This window comes from Sebastes fasciatus, chromosome 12, assembly GCF_043250625.1.
Source record: "Sebastes fasciatus isolate fSebFas1 chromosome 12, fSebFas1.pri, whole genome shotgun sequence".
NCBI lineage: Eukaryota > Metazoa > Chordata > Actinopteri > Perciformes > Sebastidae > Sebastes > Sebastes fasciatus.
Window position 1 is genome coordinate 13,644,411 of NC_133806.1, and position 14,968 is coordinate 13,659,378.

Consider the following 14,968-nt stretch of genomic DNA (forward strand, 5'->3'; position numbering starts at 1 on the left):
TCGTAGTTAAATGGTGATGTCATGTTGACAAACGAGCTGGTTGAATTAAATTCTCACTCATCAATAACGGCGTCGGTCGGGAATCAATAGCAGCCAACAGTTGCGTTACTGGCTCTGTCAGCGGCCTAACAAGGCCCCATTAGAATGGACAACGCTCTCTCACTGTCGCCCCGTCCCGTCTCAACCCGCCGACGCACTCTTCTCATATCCTCTCCCCACACACACACACACACACACACCAATAACACAGCAAAATGCAATATTCACATAAAGCCATGCTCTGACATGATGTATAGATTTGTCAAGATAATATGGATATGATGCATGGCCTTTTATGAGGTTTATTTGTGGGTGTCTTTACCAGTGTGTGTGTGTGTGTGTGTGTGAGAGAGAAAGAGTGTGTGTGTGGGGGTGAGTGTGGGTATTGTTTGTGCATCTTGGTTAGTGCCAATGGCGAGGTTGTGCAGGCTTTGGATCCCAACCACAGAGTTCAGATTCAACCAAGATTCAATCAATCCAAGAAGGCACACATGCAGGGGAGGAATAAGTGAGCTGTGTGTGTGTCTGCGTGTGTGTGTGTGTGTGTGTGGATGTCAATGCCAATTCACAGTCCCACATGCACACCAAGAGTGATAAAACTTAAATTCGGACACACACGTTGAGACCGAAAATGCAACGAAACGGACACACGGACCACGACCGTACGCCACTATCTCCTTCCTTTCACTCCCTGCGTCCCTCCAACCTTCCCTTCTCTCCCTTTCCTTTAGCGTACAAGCAGCTGATCCAGCTAAAGCCCTTGTTCTTTCTGTATTCCTTGTCTTTTTTATTAGTTTTTATTAACTTTGCCTCCCTCTCTCTGTCAGCACTCTCAATAATCAATGCTGATATATTGCCAATATCCAGCTCAGTCCCTCGTGCCATCTTTCACCGAGGCTCTGTTATTGGGGAAGATTGGCCCAATAATAATGATATTTATTATAGATATTTATTATCTGGGTTTGTGGCAGTGCTGCGGACGCACCCTGCTGAAGACTTACACGCCGGCGAACTCGCCGCGCAGACACATAAACGCACACACACACACACAATCTCTCTGGGGCTCTTTAATTTACACTGGTAATATCAGGCGATTATTCCCCATACAGATAGTGTAGGGTTATCAGCAGTGTTAGCACACAGTGGCCGTAACAGTATTCACTCCACATTATGGAGTCCACTGCACCTGTGTGTGTGTGTGTGTGTGTGTGTGTAGAAGCCGAAGGTTCACCTATGGCAGCATAGCGGCGCTGAGCGGTGTTTAGAAGCCAAGGGAGGGTTGATGGGAGGGGTCAAGATTCAAACAGAGCTTGGTCAGGGGAGGGGATGCAGGAGAGAGGGGACTGGACAATCTGGCCTCTCGCCCTCCTCCTCCTCCACATACACACACTCTCTAACCCCCCCAGGCCTCATCTACACCCCCCCTCCATCTCCCTCCATCCCTCCAGTAGCCAGGGCCCCAGACGGTAATCCACCCCAGTGCTCCTCATCCTTTCATGTATTGATTTCCTCTCCTGCGCCACGGTTACATGTCGCACCCACGTCATTGGGTCCCGGCTGCTTCTGCTACCACCGCCTCCCCTCTCCGCCTCACCCGTCCACCCAGCTCCAGCCTCACCCCCCCACAATCTTCAACAACAACAACAACTAAAAGAGGAGGTGGGGGGGAGGGGTGAACACCCAACCCATCCAGGGGAGGAAAAAGAGTAGGAGGGGGACTAAAGGGAGGAAAAAGAGGGCAGATAAAGCACTGCAGTATTTCAGCAAAGCAACCAGCATTTTACAGGGATAGAAACAAACAGGAGAAGATGGAGAGAGAAATAACAGGAAAAAAAAATCTGCCCCCGGGGGTTGCAGAGGATATTGTGGAAATTATCAGAGTGCGACACACGCTGGAAGTCCATGGCGAGAGATTTATTTCAAATTTGTCTTTGACAGTGAAATTCATCACTGAGTAGGCCTGTATCTGCTCTAATTCTATAGACGCGTTTGGATGGATACGGTGAAACACGGTTCCATTTTGTGAGAAAAATAAATTTCGAATTCATCGCCAGATCCACAGCGATTAGTTTATTAATCAATTATTCAACTGAATTAATCTGCAATAAATTTAATATTGTTTTAAATAATTTTCTATGATTTTTCTAAAAATGCCCAAATTATTTGGTTCCAAATTCTCACATATGAATATTTCCTGCTTTTCTCTGTTTTATGTCCTTGTAAACTGAATATCTTTGAGTTTTTTAAATGTTTGGACAAAACAAGACGTTTGAAGACGTCACCTTGGACTATTTCATTTAAATTTCCACTAATTTCTGACATTTTATAAATCAAATTCATCTATAACACATCATTATCGATAATGAAAATAATTAGGACTGCCCCCTCTTAGTCAATTAGTCTACCAATCGGTCGTTTTGGTCTTAGTCGACTAAGATTTCTTTTGTTGATTCGTCATTTATTATACTTTTTTTCATGCTGAATGTCTTATTTCCACAAAATGTATAAGCACATCTCTGCTAAACACAAGATTTAAAGAGGTGCTTTTGTGTGATTCTTTGTGGAGAAACTTTACAGATCTGTCAATTAAATAAAATAATCATTTAGTCGAGTGTTAGTCGACTAAGAATTTCTTTGGTTGAGGACAGCTCTAAAAAATAATTGTTTGTTGCAGCCCTATTCATTATTCATTTTCTAAAAATACCTCCTAAAACACATAAAATCCAGTCTACTCAAAAGCTCTGTGCTAGATTTATATAATTCAAGACAACACCTTCTTTTCCTCAGTAATTTATTTTACAGCTGGAGGCGTTATCTTTTTTAAATCTCACACTTTTTAACAAAACTCTTAGAATGAACACTGATATGAATTTGTGTTTGTAAACATCCATGTGATCAATACATGCTCAGAAGTATATATCAGCGTGTGTGTGACAACTCCGAGTGAACGGATGAAGTATGTATGAGACAGCAGGCCGGGAGTACGACAGGTCAAGGTTATGTTTTGAGTTTGTATTGGACGAAGTGTGTGTGTGTGTGTGTGTGTCTGTCTCTGTGAGTGTGTGTGTGTGTGTGAGAGGTGTCTGTGAGCCCAAGGACAGTGTATGGGCGCGATTGCATCGCTGTCGTGCTGGTGTGTGTGTGTGTTTGTCTCATATGTGTATATGTGCATGAGAGGGACATGTCCGTGTGTCAGATGTGTGTGTGTGTGTGCTGAGTCTGCAGGTTCCTACTTCTCATCTAAAACAAGCGGTCAGTAAGAGTGACCATCAGGCAGTCGGAGCCTTATTGTCTGAGGAAGCCTGCGTGTGTGTGTTTGTACATGTGCAATCTCACATGAGTAAAGACACATATTCTTCATTTATCCATTTTCAAACTAGCAAGTGTGTTTGTGTGTGTGTGTGTGTGTGTGTGTGTGTGTGTGTGAGCGCATGCTGTAAGGCCATCCCTATCACCAGAGCAAACACAGGCCCCATCACTACAAAGCAAACAGCAGCTCGGCCCAGCGTATGCATTTTAAACACTTTATCTCTCATTGTCTAGCCAACACACACTCCGCTATGAAATAATATGTTATTTTACATTTTCTGCAGATGCAAACTGCCGGCAGAAAATGCAAACACTGAGCGCTTAAGCAAAACAATCCCCTCTCTCGGTGTCATCATCATCACCGTCATTGCCAGCTTCACCGTCTCCATAATAATGCAGCCATTAAAGAGCGCTCTTTAAAACATCATACATTTAATGTCACTGCGGCGCAGCAATACATTATCCCAGACGACGGTAGCGATATTGAAGTTTTTCTCTCCGTGTTGCTGACAATAGTTGCTTTTCCTTGCTTACCATTTGAAAGCACTTATCTTAAGTGGATCTACAGAGAGTAAATTGTAATTGCAACACAGTAATGCTACATATGGTCCATATATTGTGTGTTTCTGCGAGGCACTCAACTACACGCTGAGACAGAAAAGCAGCAAATGACTTGAGAAAAGGTTAGCACAATTTGGTCAAGTACAGAGGCTATAAAAAGAAAACGCTATCAACTGATTGTCTGAATTTGAGCCTCGACACTTAAGCCACGGAAAGGTCAAATGCACACACAGACGCACACATATACAAACAGATGTAAAAGCACACAGATGTTCTTGTGCACACACGAAAAGGAGAGTTTAGTTCACGTATAGTTTAGCTCGCATGCACACACATACATTCAAGCGTGCACGGAGACATGCACACACACACAGAGAGAGACGCGGATACAGCCAATTAGGTCCACCACCTTCAGAGAAACACCAGTGGGCATGTAAGATTCGGAGTCCAGCGGGCCTCTAAAGCCTAACACAGTCATAAGCCAGAAATAACACACACACACGTCTCCAGTAGGCTCTGCAGACCATGTGAAATAGCAAGGCAAAGACAAAACACTCCATTCCATCTCTGACATTTCCAATATCTGTCCATCCCTCATAAACCTCTGTTCAGCCATAAAGCGACTCATTCTTCACAGATGAACATGTTCCGTCCGGGCGGCTACCAGGCCGGCAACTCACTGCCGGTCCCTCCTGATGCTTGTAGTGCTGCAATCAACGATTATTTTCATTGTCGATTAATCTGTTGATCATTTTCTCGATTAATCCATTAGTTGTTTGGTCTATAAAATGTCAGAAAATTGTGACAATATCAATCAGTGTTTCCTAAAGCCCAAGATGACGTTCTCAAATGTCTTGTTTTGTCCACAACTCAAAGATATTCAGTTTACTGTCATAGAGGAGTAAAGAAACCAGAAAACATTCACATTTAAGAAGCTGGAATCAGAGAATTTTGACTTTCTTTTCTGTAAAAAATTACTTAAACCGATTAATTGATAATCAAAATAGTTGGCGATTAATTTAATAGTTGATCGTGGCAGCTCTAGATGCTCGTTATAATTACAAAATCATGGATTCTCTTTACATTTTACAGCTTTTCGGCTTGGATAGAGCGAGACGTTTTGAAGATAAAAAGTCTTAAATCGTGATGATTTGGTGCAATGATTTAGAAATAGTTTGTCAGTAATGTTTGCTCTTTTATTTCTCTTCTGCGTGTATCTACCTGCGCTGTGTCGACCTCCCCTCACAGCTCATAACTCACTGCCAATCCCTCCTGATGCTTGTAGGGCTGCAACTAACGATTATTTTCATTGTCGATCAATCCCTCTCGATTAATCCATTAGTTGTTTGGTCTATAAAATGTCAGAAAATGGTGAAAAATGTTGATCCGTGTTTCACAAAAAAACAAGATGCAAATGCTGCAAATGTCTTGTTTTGTGCACAACTCAAAGATATTGAGTTTACTGTCATGGAGGAGTAAATAAACCAGAAAATATCAAATTTAAGAAGCTGGAATCAGACAATTATTTCTTATTAAATTACTCAGCTGATTAATCAATTATCAAAATAGTTGGCGATTAGTTTAATAGTCGACGACTAATGGATTAATCGTGGCAGCTCTAGATGCTTGTTATAATTACAAAATCATGGATTCTCTTTACTTTTACAGCTTTTTGTTTGGGATACAGCCAGACGTGTTAAAGGTAAAAAGGTTTAAATCATGACGTTTTAGTGCAATGATTTAGAAATAGTTCATCCGTCAGTTGCTCTTTTGTTTCTCCTCTGCATGTCTCTACCTGCGCTGTGTCGATCTCCCCTCACAGCTCATAACTCTGTTTTCCCTCCTCACCTCCTGCTCTTCACCTCCTGCTCTTCTCCTCCCCCTCTCACTCTCTTAATTCACTACACTGTCACCAGTCAGTGTATTTACCTAACACCAATCTCTGTCCTTTTCCCTCCTTCCTCTCCTCTCAATCCTTTTCCTCCGTCTCTGCCCCTGCGAACGGTGAGACTGTGTGAGTGAGTGTGCAGGAGATTTAGAGCGGGGATCAATAAGAAATTTAAAAATCAATGCACTTAGCGCCAGGAAATCAATGGGCCTAATCGGGATGCCAATCGGCCCAGTCAAAACAATTAAGAGGGAAGAAAAATGTTTAACAACCTCCTCTCTCTTGCTTACATAGACACAGGGGAGAGAGAGTGACGGAGGCCTAAAGAGGAATATCAGAGGCAGACAGAGAGGGATGAGATGGAGTGATATATGGGAAGGAAAGGCTCAGGAGAAAAGGCTCAAAGCTTAGACCCAAGGAAAGCAGGATTGGAGGGAGGGGTGGAGAGAGGCAGGGAGCGAGGGACAGGAATGGAGATAAAGAACGGTAAAAAGGGAGAAGATGATGCAGTGGGGTGACAGTCATGAAGGACAACAGAGGAGAAAAGGAAAAGTTGAAGGATGTTGTTGGAAGGACACAGCCGGATTTCTCATCCACACTTTTTATGAGAATATTCTGGCTTTTGTTCCAAAAAAGGGTTACAAATAAGGTTACGGTTTGTGATCAGAAACCCAAAAGTAATACTGTCCCTCTGGAAGTTCATCAAAGGCATCCAAACCAGCTGCTCCCTCTGGTCAGACACGGCACAGAGCTGCACTCATCCTCAGCAGACAGCCAATCAACTGACAGCCGAATCACAAACAACCAACACTTCCAAATCAACGATATCAGAAAGGAGACATTTCTCTCCCTCCGTCGAAAGCGTCCAATCACACCGAATGTTTGTCAGCTCGGGCGCCCAATGAGGAAGCTGGGGATGAGTGGAACGGGTTGGTGGGTGGTGGTGGTGGGGAGGGGGGCTAATTTGGGGTCAATCAATAGATCTCCCCTCTCTCTATCTTCTGCCTGCTCACCACGCTAAAATCAATGGGAAAGCCAATAGTTCCCCGCCCCAGTGTGGATTAGTGAACACACAACTAATCAGCCAGTCAGTGAAACTGACATCTCAGCTATTAACCTATTGATACGGGAGACACGTGTTGAACACACACACACACTCGCACACACAGAGGCACATTCCAATACAAACATCTGCTGCAACGACGAGAGAAATTCCTTCAGATCTGCACACAAACGGCTTTTTGAAGCCGTGTTTTAATAGCAGAAACACTCATCGTAAAATTAGAAATATTCCCAAAACATTCTTATCTTGCCCGGTGGTGTGATTAAGAAAGCATAACTAACTATTAGGGTTTGGCAAGAATCTGGCGATACGATACGTATCATGATACAGGGGTAACAATTTAATATATTGCGATATATCGCGATACTGTAAGTAAGGTGATATATTGAGATTTTTTTTTCCAAATCTAAATTTAGGAAAACTGTCATAGTACCATACGTATACAATCTGAGTTTAAAAAGTCAGTAAGTGAAATGGCTACTATGGGGAATAACATCATCACACATGAATACAATTGGATTCCACAAGAGTCTCAGCTTTACATTGATACCAAATTTGTGCAATTCCAAGACTGTTTAGGGACCCCAGTATGCAGAAATATTCAAATACACCATTTTAGAATAGGTGAAAATAACACATTTGTACTGCATGCAAAAAACTGCATGGTTTCTGCCCAAAACTGCATGTGATTATCATAAAGTGGGCATGTCTGTAAAGGGGAGACTCGTGGGTACCCATAAAACTCATTTTCATTCACAAAAGGCCTATATTGAGGTCAGAGGTCAAAGGACCCCTTTAAAAATGGCCATGCCAGTTTTTCCTCGCCAAAATTTAGAGTAACTTTGAAGCGTTATTTAGCCTCCTTCACGACATGCAAGTATGACATGTTTGGTACCAATGAATTAGGTTTTATAGGTACATATGATGCCAGTACCTTCACTGGCTTTAAAACTGAGCCCGCTACAACCTCTGAAAGACAAAATAGCATCCGGCGGGCCGTCAGATTTTAAAGAGGTTAATTAAAAATCAATATTGTTTTGAAGAACCGATACAGTGTCGCAAAACATAATATCACAATACTCATGTGTAACGATATTTTCTTACACCCCTTCTAACTATTAGACTGACCATCGACTTCAACAACACCCTCTGATTCAGTAGCAGCCAGGAGCCATTTAGATTTTTTTTTTCAGCCTCCATCTCCTTTCTTCTTCCGACATCACATCACATCAAATCACGTGCCTCATCTTTTCTGTGGGATCCCTGTCTTTAAGGGTCAAAGGGGGGAATCAAAATGACTCTGTGCGGACGCCAGCTTCACTCTAATTCAGGTTTCAGCCACTGACCAGCCAGCAGCAGCCTCCGTTAGGGAAGGAGGGAGTCTGTGTTAGAGAGGGACAACGCGTGTTTTGCTTGCAACATGGTGGCCGGTTCAGACTGATATATAAATTTAACATAGAAAAGATATTGCGGTACTAAACAGCAGAAGCTTGCTGAAATTTCAGGATTTCACGAGTTACCTTTTGATATCACACATGCGATTTGAGGAACATTTCGCTGATAAGGGATTTCAAAAGAGCCTGTCAAAAATCACATTAATGACAATAAATTGCGCAACTTAAAAGAAACCATTGCCAAGTTTGTTTTTTGTGTGCCAAAACACCTCGCTGAGTCTCCTCAGGAAGATAAAATAATGTGTACCTGGCTCTTAAGAGGAGCACTACACAAGGATCATTTTTCAAAAATAACAGCCTGACTAGCTTTCATCCCTTACTTTTGAAAGCCCTCTTGTTTTCTGAGATTGCCTCTCCTTCCTCTGTTCCTCCTCTCCTCCCTCCCCTCCCCTCCCCTCTCTGTCATGTTTTAGTTTTCATATGTTGGTTTTGTTCTTCCTCATTTTCCCCTTGTGTAAAAAAATGAAAGGCTGAAAATAGGATGAGTGAGGGGGGGAAAAAGGCAGGAGGCAAAAGCAGCGAGTGTACATCGGTGAAATCACTGTCTGCCGTGCTGAAGCTGCTCTCTTCTCTGCACTGACAGTTACGGACCACAATACACATCCATATACATCACACTCTGCAAACCAAACCTTCTCCACAGACAATGCAAAACTCCCTTTGCCCCGCGTTGAATTATACCAATGTGATATTCTTACAGCATGACAAGAGGAACAGCATTGATCAGCCACAGGCGGCTGCATAAAAAACACCCTTTAAATCGCAGTACAAGCTGTTTGAAAAGCTACACCCGGCCCATGCATGTTTTTTGAATTAGTTATCAACCATGCACATTGTAGTGTGACAGGCGAGGCAAAGCAAGGATAACTGTCTGTCTTTTCCTATCTCTTTCCTCTTGACATCCTTTCGGCAATCCTTTTTCACACGTTAAACGCACAAAGAGAATGGAAGTGAGAGCGTATGAAGTGGAGTGGATTTTTGTTTTTTTCCCCCTCTCTTCACAAACTTTATCTCCATGGTGGACGCAGCATGATAGGCAGGCAGTCATGGCTTGGCCGACACGACTCTACATTTAGGCCTAATCCGCACCTAGTCCTCCACACTGTTGTGGGTTATGATGGAGATGGAGAGCGAGGAAAGTTATTGAGAGAGAGACACAGATGAAGAGAGCGCATGAGAGAGGAAGTGTGAAGGGGTATTGTTGAGATGTCCAGGCAAGTCCGGATGCATTGGTTCCGTATAACGTTCCTATTCCACTTCAACAGAAAGGATGCTGCCATTCTGAGAGGACGCAATCCTGATTTCTCGCATGAGACCCAATATCTGCACCATACAAATAGGAGGATATGGAGGGAATGCGATACAGACTTGGAATATGGCTCTTTCTTCTTATCCTGCTCAGCCATATTGATGCTTTTTTTGAGCCTTTCATTGCTCAGCCAAAATGAAGTCTTTCAGGGCCGGAGCCATTGACAGATTAAGAAAACATATCCTATTTTGTAGGACATGACAGAGGCTTTCTTGTTATCTGAATAATATGAGCAGTGCTGAGGTGGCACGGAAACACTATTTGTGAAACATTGTGTGGTTAAACTCGGGGGGTGAAATTACAGCCCACTCTCGCAACAAAAAAGTGGAACCGTGGAAGCGAAAGTCGTTTTTTTAGTTCACATCATCTTTTCATTCATCAGCTTAAAAGGAAAAAAAAAAAAAAAGCTCTTTACATTCAGTCATTTTGTTATATAATTGTTAATGAAAAAATCAGTCCATGATTATGCTCCAATATCCACAACCACAACTTCCTATTCCTCTTTTAGCCCTAAGGTGCAGGCTGAAAACGTTGAGCTCCATGCGGCAACACCGCTGAACCCTCACACAACAGAGAGACTGACGGGCTGGAAATCACTGGAGCCAAATCACACAAAATTGATCACATCCAACAAAATGGCCGCAGTGACTAAAATTGGTGTGTGCTCGAGCTTGCTCGGGACAGAAAAAAAAAAATGTCTAGCAGGTGCATTGTGACAACTGCACGGGTAATTGTTCCTACATAGAAAAATGATTTTGGAACAACCTCTGATGAATTTTTTTCTGGCATTATTTATGATGGTGACATTGGTGACATTTAAATCTGGCACTAGAGTGGACAGCGAGCAAACGTAATGAAAAGAGAGGCTGGGCAGAGATTTAGTGGCTCAAAGAGGATGTGTGGATGATAACAAAGAAAACAAGGGAGGGGGGAAAAAACTGAAGAAAGGTTCAAGAGATGAAGGAGAGAAAATAAGGTGTGCTGCAGTCATCTGGAGTGTGTAAAAGGGTTATGCTGAGAGGTGGCATGTTCAGATGCGATAGACAGAGAAGAGGAGGAGAGGGAGGAGGTGGGTAACAGAGAGGTACGGGGAGAACAATTGAAAAAGGGCTGGTAGAGAGGGAAGAAGAGATTTAGGATTAAGGAACGAGTGTGGGGTAAAAGGAGAAGGATTAGAGGGTTTGGGTGAGAGAAGGACAAAGTGAGAGGCGGGCGGGATAGAGGAGGAAACAGGAGAGCAAGAGACACAGAAAGAGAAACTGTACAGGGCTTTTGACGGAGAGAGCAGGGATAAAAAGATGTATTTTTCCTGCTTCCTCTGTTGTCCTCCCTCTCCTCTGGGCAACTTCCCGCTGCTCTCCCCCTCTCTGCTGCCTTCCTCCTCTGTCTGACACAGTGGGAAGATAGGTAGGAAACCTAATCGAGCCAGACACACTGGTTGCTCTCTGCTGACACTCACAGGCAGAGGGTGGACACTGCACATTCTGCTGACCATCCCGGACGAGACCCCCCTCACCTATCGGCCGGAGCGGCCATCAATCCGGCACAATAGCCTCAGGGAGGCTGTGGGAGATGGGATGTGAGGGGAAGGGAGGTGGTACTACGATGCTCGATGGGTAACGCACGGCACTAACACTGTCAAGAATTAGGAGTTTAATTCCTGCTGGGCATGTGAGAAAAATATGTGGGTGCCTGGCATCCGTCTCCATCAGTGTGGAGAATGATCTGGCATCTGGTAACATTGGTTAAAAAAAAAAGGGCTCATATGATGAATAACCATAATAAATACTCCTTTAACCTTTACTGATATAATAGCTCTGAAACACTTGGTTGATTAATGCATTAGTGTATCAAAAGAAAATATTCTAGATATAAGAATAAGTGGAATTATTTGTAATTATTTTCATAAGTTAACAAGAAAATATTTGCTGGTTATATTTTCACAAATGTGAAAATTTGACCTCAGTTTTGTTTCATATTTAGTAAAATGTGTATTGGATTTTATTTCTTTTCATCAAGTATCTAATTGTAACACCATTTTGTAGTCTGGAAACTTGTGGTTGGTATTTGTCATTCTTTTTGATATTGTAAAGTGTAAATTGAATTATAAAAAAATCATTAGACCATAATGAAAGCATACATTAGCTGCACATGTACAAAGCTGAAATATAGAGAAATTAATTTGCAGTGTTGGTGCCCTATAGCAGATTTAGAAAATAAAACTGTGGTACTGATTCTGTTACACAACTTAATGTAAACTGGTATATTACTAAACTGAATTTCAAATAACCGGATGTTGTTTATACATCTGCTGCATTTTTCGTCACATAATAATTGTGAAAGGTAGCTGGTAAATGCTGGTATTTTGTATTTCTTTTTGCAGTATTATACCTATTAAATCAACACAGATCACAGCTATAACTTACACCTATATGAAAGGCAAGCTGCGACCATCGCTGCTTGCAGCCATGCAACTATAAACCAGTGGTTCCACAAGATGGTTGATGTTAAAGTGATTTTGTTTTGATTTTTTCTTGTGAAATTCTAAATACTTTACTGATACTAAATACACTTCAAACCATACTTATCTTAAAAGAGAAAATATGTTTTAATTGTTGTGCTCATCACTCTGCATAAACACACTTATAGGGTTTCATTTTAAGGTGTAAGGAATTTAAAGGATTCAGGTGTAAAGCTATAGGTCACGGGTGTGGCTGGTTGGGAGCATGTACGGTTTGGGTCCAAAGCTGTGGTAGGGGGGCCGACGCTGGGCTACGTCCTGCAGGTAAAATGGATGAGGGTCAGCGTGTGGTGGTGGTGATGGTGGTGGTGGTGGAGGGGGTATAGTCGCCTCTTTGGTCATTGTGTGGGGGGAGGTAGTCATTACAGACTGACCGTTACGGTGACAAGCAGTGACACACTGAGGCTTCACTCTGGGGAATTAGAAGGTGGACAGACGATGGGATGTGCAAAGGTTGTGTGGACATTGTACACGCGCTGCATTGTTCTTTTTTCACTCTCTATACATTAAGTAGCTATGTGTGTACATGCGTGATTGTGATTCTGTGTTGCCGTATATATATGTGTGTGTGTGTGTGTGTGTGTGTGTGTGTGTGTGTGTGTGTGTGTGTGTGCAGGCTAGATAGCACATATTTGCTAATCTGGAGGGGGTAGCTGGAGGAAAGGGGTAGGGTCAGAAGCCGGGGTCAGGTGTTAATTCACTGCTTCAAACCAGAGCCAAGCACCAAAACCAGGGGAGAGCGCAGCAGAATGGATCGACAAAAACCACAAGGATGTGTTCAAGGTCCACCGTGGTAACCACGTCTGTCTCTCCCCCTGCCGATTTCCTCTTTAGATTCCCCTTCGTTCTTACTTTCCTCCCTTCTGTCCTAAATTTCACCTCCTCTAATTCCATCTTTTCCCCTCCTCTCTCCCCGTCCTCTCTCCTCTCCCTGGCCGGTCCGGTACGCAGCCTGCCTTCTCCCCCAGCTGTTAGACCCCCAAAGGTCAGTCTGTCTGCAGGGTCATCAGTCTGGGATGAAGCTGAACTCTGACCCCAAGCCCTTGATGTATTCCAACCACAAACCCGCAGACACACTCACATAATGGACATGTGTGGCCTCACAAGAGGCCCGTTTCATTGTGGTCATTTTTGATCAATTTATCACTTCTCTTTTGTCACTTATTGAAGTCCTGTCTGTGCTGCTGAAGCCGCGGTGTGTGCGGCCTGGCGGGTTGAGTGGTCAGGTTAAGAAACACAACGCCGATCGACAACAGGATCTTTTCGGATGATTAATTCAACCGCCATTTATCAGCTAATCGATGCGGCGATGATCGTGGATTGCCCATTGATTACATTCAATAACCACAACTGATACATGACTATGTGAGGAAAAAAACACAGGACGGACTGACAGGGTAGTCTGCACACACGTACACACACGTACGCACACGTACGCACACCGAAATGAAGGATTTCTGACAATTTCTCTTCATTTTCTTCTATAGCGAGCAGCCTAGATGGAAATATATTATTGACATTGAGCACCACAGTGACAATATGTCTGACTTTTTGCTTATCCTTGACGTTTTCTCTGAGGCAAGTCTTTATAAATGTGAAATATTTACACAACCATGAAATATAAAGACATTATTTTTCTTATATATATATTTTTTAACACTATGTTTCAAAATAATGTTCAGTAAGTAGACAATTTCTTTCAGAAATTATTGAAACCAAATGCAGATTTTGGAGGGCATTTTTTGGCATTATATTTCGGTGAAAGTTTTCTATTTATCCTACATTAATATATTCTGTATATACCGGTCACTTCTGGCCCCTTCTTGTCACAAAAACGATGAATCGTGCAACTGCAATCTTTCCTCCTTAATTGAGGAACTGGCCAGGCGACCTTTGACCTGGGGGTCATTACCGCATTGTGCACCAGGCCACAGAGAGCAGCCACACCATTTGGGAGGGGAGTCGTGCGCAGAAAATGGATTAATTTTGGATGGCCTGTGGTGCTTGATACCGACTGGAAGTGGCCAGTAACAAAAATGTATAGAAAAAAGCTACATCAAAGCCTACAGGGACGATCTCACTTTATATGACACCAAATACTGAGCCAATAAACCGTTTATGAAATGAGCTTTCGGACAGGCTGCATAGACTTTAACATGAAGCATTAAATTGCATGTATGGGTTGTGTGGTCTGTTTCAAGTTGATAAGGTGCAGGACAGACAGCCCCATCAGCTCATACTGGCTTTTCATTGTAACATGCATCTCAATCCTGTTTGGATAATCTATAAAATATCAATAATCGCTTTCCCCTGAACACCATGCTTTTAAAATCCATGCAGAATTATAAAAATAAAGATTTCAGCTAGCAGTTTATTTTTCCAAATGTGCAGGTGTCATCACTTGATTAATAGTCTTTAAAAGTCTTGTGTAATTTGATCTGACTCATTATTGAAACTTTATAAAGCTGTAAATGATCGTCCTTATTTAGGATGCATTTACAAGCGATTCAATTTACCTTTTTTTTTTTTTTTTTAAACCTCTACACTTTTCACGTTTTTCCTCGAAAAAAATAAAAATAACCGTTTTCCGTACACCTAAATATTTTATAAATATCTCGGGCTTTATTGTAAAGATTTAATGTCTGATGTGTTTCCAATGTGAACGCGTCCGGACGAGTTTCTGTCGTCTTTTAATGCGATTAACTCAAACAGTTTAAATGCTGTCTGCTCTTCCACTTGTGTTTTATATTCACACACATTTTAAACAATTCCTCCTGTAAATAGCAGCCGGACAATTTATAATACAAAGACATGATTAGAGCAA